This window comes from Dermochelys coriacea, chromosome 3 (genome assembly GCF_009764565.3).
Source record: "Dermochelys coriacea isolate rDerCor1 chromosome 3, rDerCor1.pri.v4, whole genome shotgun sequence".
NCBI classification, from domain to species: domain Eukaryota; kingdom Metazoa; phylum Chordata; order Testudines; family Dermochelyidae; genus Dermochelys; species Dermochelys coriacea.
Window position 1 is genome coordinate 181,753,020 of NC_050070.1, and position 18,494 is coordinate 181,771,513.

Here is an 18,494-nt window from a genome sequence, read left to right on the forward strand (position 1 = left end):
TTTCCAGTGAAAGGTTGACTGTGATGGTGGACCCTATGTATGTGAACTTGTTTACCACTTCAAGGTCATAGTTGTTGATCTTGATGGAGACTGCTTCCTCAATTCCTTGGCACATTATAGCTTTTTAGTTAGTCTTTAGTTAGTTAGTCTTTGGTTAGGCTTTTTAGTTAGTCTTTTTTAGGCTTATGGTGAGCCCGAAGTCTTGGCAGGCTTTGGAAAAACTGTCCATAAGGTTTTAAAAATGAGCTTCAGTGTAAGTTGTCATTGCTGCTTCATCCGCAAAGAGGAGATGCATGCAAACACTCCTCAAAGATAGACAACTCCTCTGACTTGGGCATGTATGCTGAATGAATGATGGGTACATCCCAAAGAACATCCTCTATGGTGAATTAGGACCTGGAAAAACACCCAAAGAACACCCAAAATTGCATTTCAAGGATGCGTGAAAGTGAAACCTCAAAGAAATGGACATGGATGTGGACAAATGGGAAGATCACACTCAAGACCACAGCCATTGAAAACAAGAGCTTAACAAAGGTCTCAGAGTTACAAGAGGAAGCAGTCCAGCTTAGCAGAGGAGAAAAGAGCTCTCAGAAGGCAGAACCCAAAGGATCAAAACATCCTTTAAATGTGACAGATGCAGCAGAGATTGTCTCTCTCAAGTGGGTCTCTTCAGCCACGTTCATGGCTGCCATAAAACCAACTGAATAAATTCTTTACCTCTCAGGGGGACATACCCATGGTCTCTCGAGACTGAAGGATGCCTACTACTAGTGCTATTAAACAGTATTTTAGTATGGTACATCCTATAAAATGCCATGAAGGACCACATCATTTTACGTTTCCATAACAGTCAGAAATTTGGGTGCCAAGGTGAGTGAGGTAACATCTTTTATTGGACCAACTTCTGTTGGTAAGAGAGACAAATTTTTAAGCTTACACAGAGCTCTTCTTTAGGTCTGGGAAACAAATTCAAAGTGTCAATTCTCACAGGCACTAGCTTCTAATTTTCCCTGCTAAGTCCCAGGCCCTGCCCCCACTCCACCCCTTCCCCTAAGCCCCCACCCTTGCCCCCCCTCTTCCCACCCCCACTCACCACCCAACCTCTTTCCTGCCTCTTTTCACCCCCTTCCCCAAGTGTGCCCTGTCCCTGCCCCTCCCCCCCAGCACCTCCTGCATGCCTCAAAACAGCTGTTTTGCAGCATTCAGGAGACACAGAGAGGGAGGGGGTGGAGTTGATCAGCGGGGCCACTTGTGGGTGGGAGTGGGGAAAGGAGGGGAGCTGGCTGCCAGTGGGTGCTAAGCACCCACTCATTTTTCTCCATGAAGTCGGCACCTATCTCACTGCTAAATACAAGGTGAAGCAGATTGTTTAGCATTAGTAGTTAACACATTTCAAGGGACTATTCAAGGCAAAGTGGTAAAGAGGATACAAATCTATTTTATTTTTAATTTCTTCTGCACAAGACAGGGCAAGGCTAACCTATCTCGTCCTTTCCCTCCAATTATACCCTCAGCTGATACAGTAGCAGAACGGTATAGAGAGGTATATAAAATCATGAGTGGTATGGAGAAAGTGAATACGGAAAAGTTATTTACTTGTTCCCAATATATAAGAACTAGGGGCCACCAAATGAAATTACTGGGTAGCAGGTTTAAAACAAGTAAAAGGAAGTTCTTCTTCACAGAGCGCACAGTCAACCTGTGGAACTCTTTGCCTGAGGAGGTTGTGAAGGCTAGACTACAATAGGGTTTAAAAGAGAACTAGATAAATTCATGGACGTCAAGTCCATTAATGGCTATTAGCCAGGATGGGTAAGGAATGGTGTCCTTAGCCTCTGTTTGTCAGAGGGTGGAGATGGATGGCAGGAGAGAGATCACTAGATCATTACCCGTTAGGTTCACTCCCTCTGGGGCACCTGGCATTGGCCACTGTCGGCAGACAGGATGCTGAGCTGGATGAACCTTTGGTTTGACCCAGTATGGCCATTCTTATGTTCTTATGTATGGGACCAGAATCTCCATTTCATTGGAAATTCCACAGTTTCTACATTTGTTTTTGTTCCAATTCGGAAACGAAGGACTTCAAAATTCCCCATCAAACAAAATGACACATTTCTGAAGTCTAAGTTTTGATGAAACAGCATTTTCTGATAGAAATGGATTGCCAGAAACTTTTTGGCCAGCTTTATGCAGTAGCTCCCTGCTTCTCCAGTGCAGCAAGTGACTGAAGTTGTTATTTGATACAGGGTTAAGTGCACTGCCCTTAGTAAACATGCTCTTCCACCCTGAGGGTCAGATTGTGGGCTGCCTTTGCTCAACTATGAAGCGATGAGTGAGAACTTCTTGCCACTTCTCTCACCCTGGCTTTCATAGTAGTTCATGGGCAGCATACAGTTGCAAGCCCTGTGCTCCCTCACAAGTGACAATCACAGAAGCATATATTTCAGAGCTTTTTTTTTTCACTTTCATGAAAGCACAAAAAAACCTAAATTTGCTTTACCAGAAAAAATTTGCCATGTAACTTAATCCCCATTTTTGTTTTAAACACACTTGTGACTTGCATCAATGCCACATTGGACAGATACCATGCAATAAAATGTTGTCATAACTAATCGATATATGACTGTGTGTATGATGTTATAAAACATGCAAAGAATGAGCTAAGCTTAAGACACCTCTTCCTGCCATGGCCACGTAGGAATGCTTTATTTTACCTTGCCTGATAGGATACTACTTCTGGATCACAAGGCTTCTGATTCAGGTCTCTGCTGCACTACTAATATAACAACAGTCAAATAGAACATAATAGGAAAAATGCCATGTAATCTGAAACCAAACATTCTAACAGGAGAGGCTTAGAGTGGGTCTAAGTATTAGGTTTGCCACTTAGATTTCTTGGAACCCCAGGTTTACATCCCAGCACGGTGGACACAAACCTCTGTCCTTCTGAAGTAGTGCAATTTGTTTCAAGGTCAAATCCTGAGCCTGCATCTGGGCTGAGTACCCATGCAAGCACCATGCTCAGAGGGGAGTCTTCCTTTGAGGTTCACTAGTAGCTGGAGTAGCCTCCTGAGGCCCTTACACATACAAGAGTATCTAGAAAGATACCATAAAATCTAGAAAGAGATCATAAAACTCCTGAGGACACAGCACTTTTAAAAACCATAAATTTCAGAGGGAAAACTTTCAAAATTCACTTCTGTCTGTTTCATTTGTAGTTGTGTGAGTTTTAAGTAAACTGTTTGCCTAGCCCAGCTTATATGAACATTTTATATCCCTGTGTTCTAAAATACCCTTGGGTCAGAAAGAATTTTTATTTGTTGATTGTATTTAATCTCAGTTCTCTAAAAGCCATTGAAATTATGCTTTTTTCAGCCTATAGCATTTATAAGAGTCAATGGGTAAACTGAAAGTGATTTTTTTGTCACACTGATCAGTTAAACTGTCTGTGAACTAAAAATACTTAGAGGAAAAACCCAGCAGCAGTGTGAGAAAAAAAATCCATGTTGTTAGATAAAGAAAAAGCAAAAATGATCCCCTTGGTATAAACCCCAATACAATGGAAATAACTATCTCTGAAAGGCAATAGTCCATCTAACAAGAATTAGAAACTTTACATTGAAAAAACAGCTACGTTCATTTTGGTTCTTTAGCATCTTTGAATAATAGCACTGCAATAGGTGGTTTGGCAATAAGATGGATGATAAATATATTATCATGAAAGAGGTGCACTCTAAATTCATGTGTCTGGATTTGGAATGGAAAACCAGATTTTCTTGAGCAATAGTAAGCAAAGTATAACAAAAACGTTTTTAATGTTTAAAAATAGCTTGGTCTGTAAGAATACATTCACATTATTGGGCTGATACCCTTACTCAGAACCTTTAGAATAGAGTATTGTGCTATTCAATGCGGGTTATGTATCTGAATATGTTCCTTTTAAACAAAGCACTTAATATATCACAGATTAAGGAGTAAACTAACTCATCCACTCCATACCTATCCATTATTCCTCAATGTTTATACGAGAGCTGAATCCTGACTTTCATATCCACTTTTCACAACAAAACCAAGATCCAAGTATGTAGAGTGAAGGGACAGCATAAATTACCCATTGCGTTTATGTGGGGGCTCACCCAAAATGCCAAAAAAACCTGAACAGTCATCAGTGCAGATGACCCTACCTTCAATTTTTTATTCCAAAAGCCCCATGCAAACAAACCTTTTCCTCAATCTTAATCCTCAAGCAATAAAATAAGTCTCAGTGTACCTATATCAGTGGCTACAAACATCAGTGCTGACAAAGCCTTATATACACAAAAAGAGATTGTCCTGATTGTGGCTGCAAATTTAGTTTATACCCTCGAAGAAAGAAGAGGTTACACAAATGCCTAAAGCTAATGCCATTATTGCATGAGCCCTTGCCTCTTGCATTTGGAACTTTCAGAGCCTCTTAGATAGTTGAGGAGCTAGGTACATTTGAATTAATTTTTCCTCCTTCTTTGTCTTTTTTAGTTTTGTAATGCTGTGTTTCCTCTTTGTCTATGTGTTTCCTTTCATTGTACTACATTTTTCCTGCCCTAATCTCCGACATTCAGCGAATTTTAAATAGAGCCGTGTGGAGAGTTAATTCTGTTACATGGAGGTTTTGATATTTCACATTTTGGTTTTGTTTCAATTAGGAACAAAACCCATTTTTTTCAAAATTCTCTGCGAAAGGGAAAGTGCTGGCACTGGAGCAGTCCACTTGGCTAGCTACCCTGGAGCCACAGACCCAGGAAGCCCTGTCTGCCAAACAGCTGGTCAGGTGAGCTGGCAGAAAACCTGGCAGGTTTCCAGTGGAACCGTGACTGGGTTCTTTTGGAAATTTAACAAAATTGGGCCAGCTCTGCCCAACATTCCAATGTCTCCGAATCAGCAAATTCTGATAAAACCATGTTTCACTGGAATTTTTCTAACAAGCTTTAATTTTAAATTCCTTTTCTCCTGATTGTTCACTGTACATCTCCTCATGACAATCAATGCATTTGTTGCATTTGGTTAAGAATCAATTCAAGATCACAGGAGACAGCATGCTGATTTTGAATAATATCCCCTCCATTTGGGCAGAATGGAGGACAATTTTTTGCCAATTTCACTTCACTTGGTAAATTTTTCAGTGAGCACTAGTGAAGTGAGAAATGCTTAACTAATCAAGCAGACTATTTTTAATGCCCATTCTACAACAAACATCAACAGGCCAATCCAGTCTTTAAAATTATCTCCTGGTAATTAATAGTAAAACTAACAGCTACACAATCCATATAGATGTCACTGTCTCTGGAAACAAAATGAATGGACAAAGCAGCAGACTCTTAATTGTATTAACTGATCAATATTTATTATATTTGTTTCTCCTGATTTGTTTCACTTCATCTTATATTTTCTGGATAAATTAGCTATTCAACTTCCAAAATATCACTACAGTTTCAGCCTTGTCCCAAACGAACAACTGACCAGTCACCACTCAGTTCAGCACAATTAAGAACAACAGACAAATCCTTTTCAAAAGAGACTACGTAGCGGGATAACATAGGTGTTGCAGGTCACAACTGAGTATTACAGGCAAAGCTAGTTTGGAAGTTTATGCAGTATCTGGCGATAGGATCATTTCCAACTAGGGATTTTAATGAGCACTATGTTTACCCAAAACTTTTTTTATTGTTAAGTAAAGATTAGGGCTATCAAGCAATGAAAAAAAATAATCGCGAATAATTGCGTGATTAAAAAATTATTGTGATTAATCACACTGTTAAACAATAATAGAATACCATTTATTTAAGTATTTTGGATGTTTTCTACATTTTCAAATATATTGTTTTCAGTTACAACACAGAATACAATGTGTACAGTGCTCACTTTATATTTATTTTTGATTACAACTATTTGCACTGTAAAAAAACAAAAGAAATAGTATGGAAGCATGTCCTCTGGAATGGTGGCGAAAGCATGAAGGGCCATAAGATTGTTTAGCATATCTGGCACGTAAATACCTTGCAATGCCAGCTACAAAAGCAACATACAAATGCCTTTTCTCACTTTCTGGTGACATTGTAAATAAGAAGAAGGCAGCATTATCTCCTGTAAATATAAACAAACTTGTTTGTTTTAGCAATTGGTTGAACAAGAAGTAGGACTGAGTGGACTTGTAGACTTTGAAGTTTTACATTGTTATGTTTTTGAGTGCAGTCATGTAACAAAACAAAATCTACATTTGTAAATTGCACTTTCATGGCAAAGAGATTGCACTACAGTACTTGTATGAGGTGAATTGAAAAATACTGTTTCTTTTGTTTATCATTTTTACAGTGCAAATATTTGTAATAAAAATAATATACACTTTGATTTCAATTACAACACAGAATACAATGTATATGAAAATGTAAAAAAACATTCAAAATATTTAATAAATTTCAACTGGTATTCTATTGTTTAACAGTGCAATTAAAATGCAATTAATCCTGATTAATTTTATTAATCATGATTAATATTTTTTAGTTAATCACATGAGTTAACTGTGAATAATTGACAGCTCTTGTAAAGATCCTTTCACTACAATTCGGAGAACCTTTGCCAATCTTCACACCCAATTTTTAGCTTGTCTAGGCTAGAATAAAAAGTGTATTTTCAAAATGTGTTCATTAAAACACTTTAAATTTCATGTTGTATATGGAAGACACTAGTGTACATGTGTTAGCTGGCTGAGATGAACCCTCATGGGGAACTTAGGTTTCACCTTGACTCCGTGTTACACTTGAGCACAGTTTAAGAGCCACCTCTAAGATTTTAGGATGATTTCTTTCCCAACTTTGGGTTTTAATACAATATGAGAGGTGTGCTTTCCCAGTCTCCACCCACAACCTAAACTTGGCCCACTCATGACAATATACAATTTATTGTGCAGCCCTTCATACTATGATTGTCCCTCTTCTTTCTTGCATGCTTTGATCATCAATGAAAGAATTGACTCTAGAGCTTACTGATGAATCTACAGTTACTAACATGTTAAAAATAAACAGCTGCAGTCACAAGAATTTGACATCTTTGAAGCACTCATTGTTTGTTCAACAATGCAGGACATTTTCCTAACACCAAAGAAATACAAATTGGGGAAATGTATCCCTAAAGGCACTCTTGCATCAATTTTCTAACATGAGTATCTAAGTCTTTCAATTCATGACCATTCCTGGAGATAAGAAGATAACTCTGTGAACCATGGCCCTCCCGCTAGCATTTTTCTGTGAATTTTGTATCTACATAGCTTTGCAAGACTGTACGGTGAAATATCAGCACAGCTAACACCCCATGGAGATGGAGACACATGGGAACTGTTCACACTTTTCTCACAACCACTGTTTCAGGCTGTATTCAGGGTCAGGCAGACATCACTACATAAGTTTAGTCTCAGTTCACATTTTGAAGCATTACTTCTAAATCAAAAGGGGTAGAAGTTTTTAACACACTGAGAGTTTTGGCTCTGGAGCACATGGTGGCAGGCACAAGGGAAAAGTGTTGGCTTGTTGAATAGTCCATTCCAAGTTTTAGGAAAGCACCACCATTCAGGAAAGCACTTAAAAATACACTTGGCTTGCAGTCAGTGGGACTCAAACAAGTGCTTTCTTGAATTAAGGTGGACTTAAGCACTTGCTAAAGTGTTTTCATGGAGGCAGTGCCTACACCTGACTTGAGAATTATATTGCAGCTATATCAGTTTGGGACAGATCCTAAGGGATATCTAGATACCATGAAGAGAAAGAGTCAGAGACAGAGAAGGATGCTGACCCCAATAGAAGTTATAGTATGGACAATCTTTCAGAATATGACCTCTTTCAAGGGTCTTTCCATCTTAAAACCTAAAAGGGACATTTAAAGGGCTAAAAACATTTCCTCACATGTGTTACTAATAGCACATAGATAATTAAAAAGAAAGACACTTAAAAATCCAATTTTGTTTATACTGTTTATGTTTTTTGCCACTTCACTCTGCTGACTTGGGGCCTGATTTGGCAACCCATACTCAGCAGAGCAGTATCTTACTCCACAAGTTGTCCCACTGATTCCCCTACACATAATAGTGGGAGTGCTTCTGGCATAAGTGACTACTTAGCATGATTCACAGAGGCAGAATCAGGTCTACTGAAAATGAAACTATGTTACTCTGTCTCATCCTGAGTCTCAAGCCCCAGCACAATGCTGTTGTATTTGGGTCTCCAACACGGCCGGGAAATGCTAATACTAAAAATAAGTTGCATTCAAAAAAGTCTAAGAAAAATCCTGCATTTGTTCATATTAGGATTCTGAAACAACTTTTCACAAGGGGCTACATTAAATATTAATATTTAAAAGAAAAGCAAGAGTTAAGACTAAAACAGCAAACCGAGAAATATTTATGATCCTTTTTCCCTGTCCCTCTAAAAATAAATGAAAACCTACCACGTAAATATCAATGGTGCTTCATATTCTGCTGGAAAATAAAACACAGGCAGTTTACTATTGTCTAAGTTGTTATTGTCAACTGAATGTGAGGTCCTAATGGATTTCTAGTCTTTGTCAGATATATCACACATTTCTGGAGTTGACAAAGTAGAACTAGGGTCCTGGCCCAGAGTGTTAAATAGCCCTCTGTCCTCCACAAACACCATCCTTGGAGACACTGACAAGGAGAAATAAAAGTTTAGAGCTGACATTAGGCCACCACTACCCAATTCCCAATCTAACCCACACCACAATTCTGTATCTCATTGATTGATCGTGAAAGCTGGAAAAAAAAATTGCATTGGAAATCTCAGATTGAGAAAGGTGAGGTGAAAAAATGAAAAAAAGGAAATTCTCTAGGGAAACACACATACAGCAGATGTCATTCTTTCTGTCCTAGGGCCAGATCATCAGCTGGTGTGAATCAGCATAACCCTATTGACTTCAGTGCACCTAAGCTGATTTATGTGAACTGCTGATATATTTCTTAGAAGAGAGAAAGCAGAGGGACAGGATATGGGAGCATACAAACTAGTCTGAGGTCATATATGCCAAAATCTCATTGAAGGTCTCCAGTTTTGCTTACATTGTTTAAAAATCCTATTAGGATAAGCTTTAATTAAATCAGAAGTACATTTTCTCATTGTTTTCAGGCTGTGAAGTTGTGGCTAAGGGTAGTTCACAAAATTTGCTGGAATACAGAACTAGAAGTGGATCTGAATCGGTAAACCTGATCTGAACAACCTCGGACTTTGGAGATGTTCAGAAACAGAACTGACTCCAAACTTTGTGGCTAAAAAGATCTCCACACAAAAGATGAATTAGTTAAGTCTCATGGCAGCTCTGTGAAATAGATGAGTATGACATGCACATTTTAATAATGGGACAACTGAAGCACAGGGAGGTTAAAGAAAATATTTTCAAATGTGAGTGCCTAAAGTTAGACATCTAAATTCCTGATCCCAAATAGCCTGATTTTCAGTTTCTGAGCACTTGATCTCTGAGACAGAGCAGAGAGGCTCCACATTAGCAGAGAAGCAGTTAACTTTGGGCCCAGCCAGCTCCACCTTGCTAGACATGCAGTCAATGAAAGCAGGGAGGGGAGGAATACAAGGAAAGAGTCTGGCTCAGTTCAAGGCTGACTGACCAGGAAGAGGATGTAGCTCTGGATCTCTGCTTGAAGGTAATTTCACTTCAGAGCACAAAGAAATGGACCTACTAGCCAGAGCAGCCACTGGGGAGAAAGTTAGAACCCAAAGAGGAGCATCACCCAACTCAGAAGCTGTTTGGGAACCACGTCTGAAGGAAAGGGCAGGAACACCCCCCTAGAAGACTGGGGGAAGGCTCAGTACTGAGTTGAGTTTGCTTTTGGTTGTAGAACATTTTGGGGCTGAGTCTCTCAACCCAGCCCAGAAGGGGATAAGGCCAAAAGAAGAATTAGCTCATGGGCTGGAGCCCTCCTCAGTGGACTGGAAACAGAGACTTCTCCCCCTGGGGGACACCTGTGGGGTGGCCAGAAGATCTAGAAGGAGATGCTGCTCCAGCCATGCCACTACAAACTCCCATTGCAGTCAATGGAGTTGCAGGTGCTTTAGGCCCAGGTGCTTTTGGCCACATTGGAAGTTAGGCATCTAAATACTTTTGAGGATCTGGCCCATAGCGCCTTTACAAATCAGTTGCCTATATATAAATATATGCTTAAATTTGCCTGAGCCCAAAGTCACAAACTGGGCTCAGTTCTCCAGCCTTTTGTATTCTACTAAGTATGTTCAAAAAGTATGAAACATGAATGCTCTCCCAAATGTGAGGAACTAAGCTAAAATCTCTTGTATGTGCATGCTTTGAAGTTAGATCCTTAGGGTGCACCTCAAATACCCTGCTCAAACCTCTGGAAGGAAGTGGGAATTTATGTAAATACATAATTTATGTAAATTTGTGTAAATAATACATAGTGCACGGCTCTTATATAGTGCTTCTCATCAATAGATGAGGAAGTATTTTACAAAGGTCGGTATCATTATCCCCATTTTACAGATGGGGAAACGGAGGCAGAAAGTAGTGAAGTGACTTTTCCAAGGTCATCCATAAGATCAGTGGCTGAGCCTGAAATCTAACTTGGTCTCCAGAGTCCCAGTCCAGTGCTCTACCAATTAGGCCCCACAAAAGTATCTGGTCACAAACTCTTATGTAGTTTTGTGTTGCACACACCACTAGATAAGCAAATATGGGGCTATTTTAAATTAATCTGCTGTAGGTAGACTCTATCATAATTTCCACACAATTTGTGTTCAGTGTTCACACACACATTGTGGGGAGCTTGTCATTAGCAATGGTAACTGAACTGGTAGCTACATAGATCATAAATAAGGTTTTGGTTTTGTTATCGAGGTTGTGGAAGTCACAGAATCCATCACTTCGAAAAACCTCTGTTACATCAGCCCTGGAAGCTGGTAGCTGCAGGGTCCCACTGCCTCCGTAGCGGCAGGGAGCTGTAAGGTCCCCCCGCTGCCTGAGGCGAGCCCCAAAGCTCTCAGTCACCATGGACAGCGGAGGTACCCTGCAGCTCCTAGTCGCTGCTGGCAAGGGGGTACCGTGCAACCCCCCAGCTGCAGCCCTGTGACAGGGGGACCCTGCAGCTCCCCATCACTGCTGATGGCAAGGGGACCCTGGAGCTCTGAGCCCCATGAGCAGTGGGGGTCCAATAGCTCCCAGCCACCCTGCAGCTGCCTATTCCCTTCCCATTTTATCATCGATATTTTTAGTAAAAGTCAAGACCAGGTCACGGGCTTCTGTGAATTTTTCTTTATTGCCCATGACCTGTCCATGACTTTTACTAAAATATTCATGACAAAATCTTAACCTTAATCATAAATACTTTGGAGGAGGTACTGTCTTTTTGTTCTGTTTGTACAGCATCTAACACAATGAGGTCCTGGTTCACGACTGGGGCTCCTAGATGCTATCATAATACATATAAATAATAACAACAACATGAGCTAAGACGGAGACATGGAGATGAGTGAAGGGATGGCAGTAGCAATAACTAACAGGAAAATCTGACAGAAGCAGAAATTGAGGGAGTCAAAAATGATGAGTAGAAATGTGTGAATAACTGACTTTCAGTTCGCTGGCTGTACTGAATATTTTTAAAAAAAAAACAATTTGAAGTGAGAATTTTTCAGGGAATAAAAATTTTTAAAAAATGCTTCAGGCTTAACGAGACATTTTGTTCAAAATGAGATAAAATATTTTGTTTCAATTTGGAGTTTTATTTTTTTAAAATTGAATTGAATTAAATTTTGAATAAAAAAATAAAAATATTTAGTTTCATAAAAGCTTAGATCTTTTGGGAATTTTTGTGGCGGTTTTTTTCAGCTGAAACAATTTGGTGAATTCAACACAAATTCACAAAATGTTTTGGTTGACCTGAGCCTGCATTTTTCAGTGGGAAAAAGTTTTGGCTGCAAATTTTTGCCCAGCTCTACTGTTGATGTAGCCACTTCCAAATGCTGCTTCAGACATTGCAAAGTCAGAGTCCTGTTGGAGATGCACTAGCACCATTTCACGCTCTGTAACGCCTATGTCTCTGGCTCTAGGCCATTGCTTTCCAACATGGGGTAGTCCAGCCACGCTCATACATTGCTATGTGCAGTGGAATAACATGGTCAGTTTTCAGCAGCAGAAAACTTATCTTTCCCCTTACGTGGCTCATGAATAAAAACTATTGCTACACCTAGTCAGCTTTGCTTTCTGTACTGCACGGAAAGAAAATTTGATGCAACCAATGCACTTTGTTCAGAGTGCTTTTTCTTACAGACTGAGCATTCTAGTGCATTTTAGGACAACAGAGTGAAATTCTTTCCTGGATTTAAGCAGGGCTTAAATGGTGCATAGGTCTTGTGCACAGTGCTGAATTTCACTTGTAGAGATCAATAATTGCAGGGAAGAACCAGAAGTGGAATCTGGCACAAGTGAAAAGAAAAGGAGTACTTGTGGCACCTTAGAGACTAACAAATTTATTAGAGCATAAGCTTTCGTGAGCTACAGCTCACTTCATTGGATGCATCTGATGAAGTAAGCTGTAGCTCACGAAAGTTTATGCTCTAATAAATTTGTTAGTCTCTAAGGTGCCACAAGTACTCCTTTTCTTTTTGCGAATACAGACTAACACGGCTGCTACTCTGAAACCTGGCACAAGTGAGGTTCAACATATTTTTAAAAATCAAAACAATATCTCAAAACTACTTAGAATTCAAGGTTTGTTTCCATAATTTCCAACATGAAAGCAGATCTGTGTGTGCAGATAAATTTTGCTTAGATGTGTGAATCTGAAAAGAGATTCATTTATGAGTGAAAGAGGTTTTGAATGAAGATGACTTTGCAGCCTAAACAACTAATATTGAAACTTCTGCATGTTTTGAAGTAAAATCAACTATTTTGCTGAAAAATTCAATTATAGAGGCATGTTGGAAATGCAAAATCTCATAAAATGAAGGAGGAAAAATGTTCCAGTTAAACAAGAATAATGAATTAAATACAACTCTAGCCAGAGGTCCTGATGCCCAGTCCTGGGCTCTAACCACCACACAGTGCATGTTAAAATCTGAATAAAATATCTGATGGAACAAATTTCAAGTTATGGTGTAAATATTCAAACCATGCAACAATAAAGGTTACATCATTTATTGGCAAATATATGGTGTATATTAAAAAAAAACAACAATTTTTTTTCCTTAACTAGAATGATCTCTCAACAGAACATTTCTGAAGTGCAGAGCACACCATGTAAATTGCATGTCTTTCTTATGAATAAACACTTCTCTATGTTGTTAGTGCACAAAACAATAACAGATGACATATACTAACAGTACACTACAAACAAGTAAAATAGCACAATTTCAACAACACCTCTCCTGAATAACTAAACATTTATTTCAAAGAGGGAAATGCATGTACAGTACCGCAAGAATATTGTATCCTTCAGTAAAATGGATATCACTTTCTTTTATGGAAAACACTAATACTTAAATTAATTGTCTAATAATTATAACTGGATGTTTATTATATGGTGTCACTACAAGGAAAAGTTATGGTTGTTTAAGTACCTTAACTGTGCATTTCCACACCTTAGCATGCTTGGCTTTCTTTTAAGTATAACCTTAACACTGAATTTCCTGGATTTCCAATGCTTTATTTGGGAACAGTTATAATAACACTGTAATGTTTTTAACCGTAACTCACTGATACATACTCTCAACCTTATCTGTAATGTAATTGTTATCTGTATTAAAATACAGTCAAACCCCAAATCACCTGGATTTATCTGAGCACCTCATCTGTGTAAAATAATATCACGTCTCACAACATAACAATTCCCTCCAGTATCTGAGCCCTAATTTGTCTGAAATAATATAATTTATTGAGCACTAACAATGTGTTCAGTACTCAACATACATACAGGACTACATTGTTCCAATACAAAGTCATAGACAAGGACTGCTCTTTCTAAGCAACCTTGCAGGCACAGACCACCCAAAACCAGTCTAGAAAGAGGCAGGATCATGTCCGCACCCCATTCTTTGCACTGAAAGGACGTATGTTGCATCATTCGAAGACTGCTGCATCATAAGGGATAGTAATGCAAGTGCATGGCCTCTAATACAAAGCTGTGTTTAAATTACAGCATCTGACTCCTAAGGAGACATGTCCCTGCTTCAAGTTGCTAGCACGCTGGTACAGACCCAAACAAAACCAGGGCAGACATGATTAATTCAGCGTCTCTGAGACTATTTGAATAACGAAGATCTGATTGTATCTTAAACCATGAAATGCTATGGATTGCATTTATGGCTTTGGTATGTACTTATCAATAAGAGAAAGAGAATATGTCTTGGCTGCAGGGAGAGGTTGGATGAAAGTTAATATACTGAACCTAATTTTGAAAAGTTATACATTAAAACATGCTTTTATTGTGTCATCCTAGAACAGTCTCTTTGATGTAACAAGATTGAACTTGAGAAAGTAAATAACAGGACACATTTGGATTTAACTGTGACTATTATACAGACATTTGAACATAGCTAATATAGGCAATTTACTATTTTTGCTTCAAAGGCAGGATAAGCTACATTGACTTGCTTATGCATAAAACTATATCCCTGATAGACAATGTGTAAAACTATATAACTACAATTACAGTGTATTTGCCAGTAAAAGTACACTTGCTCCACTTTATCCAGTGTTTAGTTTATAAAAGCTCTGTTTCAGTGGCAAAGAATCTGAGCTAATGTGTTTGGTGATGTGCCTTTAAAAGGTCCCTTTTAAGCAACTTTAGAGAAACAGAGCTCTTGTCAGTGCTATCATGTGGAAACACACTCCAAACTGTGCAATTTATGAAGTCTAAATATAAATAAACAGGATTTTTCAAGTCTATTTAGCAGTTAGCTGTTGTAAGATGTCTGCCTCAAGCTGTCTGTCCCCTTTTCTGTTTGTTTATTTTTTGTTTAAAATCATATTACACCATCTGGAAACCTAGGATGCTCCATTCAGTTCTGTTACCAACTGTGTAGTATGAGGTGGAAGGGGGGGCTTTTAAAAATGTAGCAATTTTCCTTCTTTTTATAAACTCTCCTTATAGAAAGTTGACAGCTGTTATAAAACCTCATGTAGCTCAGTTGTTGCCTTTTAAATTACACTCAAGTCTCACCAAGATGCACTGGACTAGATCACGTGGCTCCACTAACTTCAGCTTTTCTTTTGTTTATTAAAGAGGCGTGAAATGGTTCCATGGATGTTGCTTTCTACAGTTCACACTTTTGGTTATAGCCCATTCCCATAACTGAATGAAAGCCAATCCTTTTGTAACAATCAGGATTGTTCTATTAAGGCCATGTAGTTTGTGGCATTCTAGTGTGCAGATCCTCAGCTGCTGCAGATATATGCCTCATCTTGGGCTAAAGGGTGAAGATGACCGATGGAAGTCAGGAGCTGTCAGTGCTGGCCCACCACTAGCTTCTTGATCACTTAGGATGGCAGTACTGTCACAGAGGTGGAGGTATTGTCTTCAGAATTTGCACTAGACAGAGGCTTTGCTAGATCTACCAGCTCTGCAAGATGTCTTTCAAGGAGCACTTGATTCAAAATATTCACAAAAAGAGCATGATCACGCCCACAACAAGATTACTGTGGTTGGGATTGTTACAGTGAGCATAGTGTGTGCAATTAGTATCCTGAAAAAAGATTTGGCTGATGATGCTTTTGTTTATATCTTGGAGGACAAGTTGAAAGTAGAGATACTGGATCTCCAGAAAGGCAATCTCTTTTTTAGAATATCAAAGACTGTCTCTGTCAAAGATAAAAAGAAAAGGAGTACTTGTGGCACCTTAGAGACTAACAAATTTATTAGAGCATAAGCTTTCGTGAGCTACAGCTCACTTCATCGGATGCATCCGATGAAGTGAGCTGTAGCTCACGAAAGCTTATGCTCTAATAAATTTGTTAGTCTCTAAGGTGCCACAAGTACTCCTTTTCTTTTTGCGAATACAGACTAACACGGCTGCTACTCTGAAATCTGTCAAAGATGACAGTGTGATGACACACTCCAAGCTGGTTATCATTACTTCTAGTGCTTCCAGCAAGGAGGAGAGAGTCAAATTCTTAACTTGGTCCAGCACAACATCTTAAAATGTATCATTTTCACATTGTCAAACTGACTTCCCAACTGCAAGCTGCTTCTTGCCTCAAATCCAGTGGATATTTTGACCTATGTAGTCTGGAAGAGGAGTTGCTTTCCTAAACACCGTGTTTTTGATAGTGCTTCAATCTGGACCTCTGCACATTTCTGTTATCTCATGGGAAAAAGACTGAGCACCCATAGTCTGTGTGGATCACCGGAGAACAGGGAGACTGTGGTGTACCTGTTTGGAACGGGAATGAATATTGCTAGTGTCTCTTCACCCTGACATAGGAGCTGATATACTCAAGCAGAACTGGAAATAAATCCATAAACAAGTAGCAGACAGTGCCTATGAGGTTATCAGGATGATGGATATGGATCCGACTAGAACTATTATGAAGATCACTTAGGAGATAGGGGTTAGACATTTGATATTGAAAAATATTTCACAACGCCTCTTTTAGAAACAATAGGCTTTGTTTGTGATTTTGAGTTTGTGCTCAAACTGTACTTGGATCATTAGCCCACGCTTCAGTAACAAACTCCGCTCACAGGTCACAGAGATGCTGTAGAGGCATGCCACAGCAATTACTGCAGAGACGTCATCACCCCACTCCCAACCTATATTCATGCACTATTTCCCACATTTATGTTCCTCACCTCCTGTTCCCTTTTCTGCAGGGCAGTTGTATCAGTTCCAATGGTAAAAACCATGCAGCTGAGGATCTAACAGATTTTGTCCCATAGTATTTTCTTCCACAATGTTACTGCATATTCTATAAGTTATAGAGCTGCACTTGATGCATATTTATGTGGCATTTTGGTATAGATCAAGATCAAGGGAAATATCATAAATAGAAGCACTCAGATCTTTGAAATTCATTGTTTTCATGTTGTGTACAAAGAAAAGGAGTACTTGTGGCATGTTCTCTCTGTGTGTATATAAATCTCCCCACTGTATTTTCCACCAAATGCATCCAATGAAGTGAGCTGTAGCTCACGAAAGCTTATGCTCAAATAAATTTGTTAGTCTCTAAGGTGCCACAAGTACTCCTTTTCTTTTTGGGAATACAGACTAACACAGCTGCTACTCTGAAACCTGTCATGTTGTGTACAGTTATAAAAAGACTGTTATTACACTCTCCATTTTGAATCATTTATGGCTCCATCAGCTCAATGTTATCATATCAAATCTATTTCACTTCTCTAGATATTTCAAACAATGATCAGGATTCAATAAATGTGTTGGAAAGAAATATTTCTAAATAACATATTTTGTATAAAAATTATATATATTTATTGAATTATGTAATTTGGAAGGTTTTTTTTCCCCCACATATGCCTTGAATCCAGGTATGGTTTATATATATATTTATAAATAAGTAAATAAATAAATAAATATAATGCAGTTACTTGAATGTCAGTAACTGGAAGAAAACATTGGTCAAACTGTCACTGGAAAATCAACTAATCTTTTTTCTTAATATTAACAAGCTTTCTAGTACAAAACAGCAGTCTAAATCTCAGTGAAATCACTGTGACTCCTTTCCCTGTCTTCAATAGGATTTGGATTGGACCGTGTGTAACAAGAATTGGTATAACAGCCAGAGGGAAGTAAGTGGCTTTACAAATGAAACAAACCACAGAGCAAAGAAAAGGGGACATAGGTGAAATAGGAGTGGTTCCAGGGATTCAGGCTGATCACTTCTTCTAACTGTTCTACTTATTACTCTGAATACACTCACCAAACTGTTCTGCATGGTTACCAAACACAGGTTTTGAATGTATTATACAGAGCAACTTAAAAAAAAAACCTGCTTCCTTTTCTATTCATGAAAAAAGTGTCACTATATTACAGCACTGCCAAAAAAAATCAAATCTCTATTTTAGTCAATAGAAATAAAATGCAATTAGGAAAAACAGATGATAAACATGTTTCCTCATCCACACATCTAGAATATTTATTAGGGCTGTCAATTAATCGCAGTTAACTCACTAGGTAAAAAAATGTAATCACAAATAAAAAATTAATCACGATTAATCGCAGTTTTAATTGCACTGTTAAATAATAGAATACCAATTGAAATGTATTAAATATTTTGGATGTTTTTCTATATTTAATATATATTGTATTCTGTGTTATAATTAAAATCAAAGTGTATATTATTATTGCTTACAAATATTTGTACTGTAAAAATGATAAACAAAAGAAATAGTATTTTTCAATTCACCTCATACAAGTATTGAAGTGCAATCTCTTTGCCGTGAAAGTGCAACTTACAAATGTAGATTTTGTTTTGTT

At 38.4% G+C, this 18,494-nt stretch overlaps 1 pseudogene; it reads left to right on the top strand.

Moving 5' to 3' along the window:
• Positions 1 to 818: 818 nt before the first annotated feature.
• LOC119853002 lies at positions 819 to 16,602 on the top strand (annotated as a pseudogene).
• Positions 16,603 to 18,494: the final 1,892 nt, after the last annotated feature.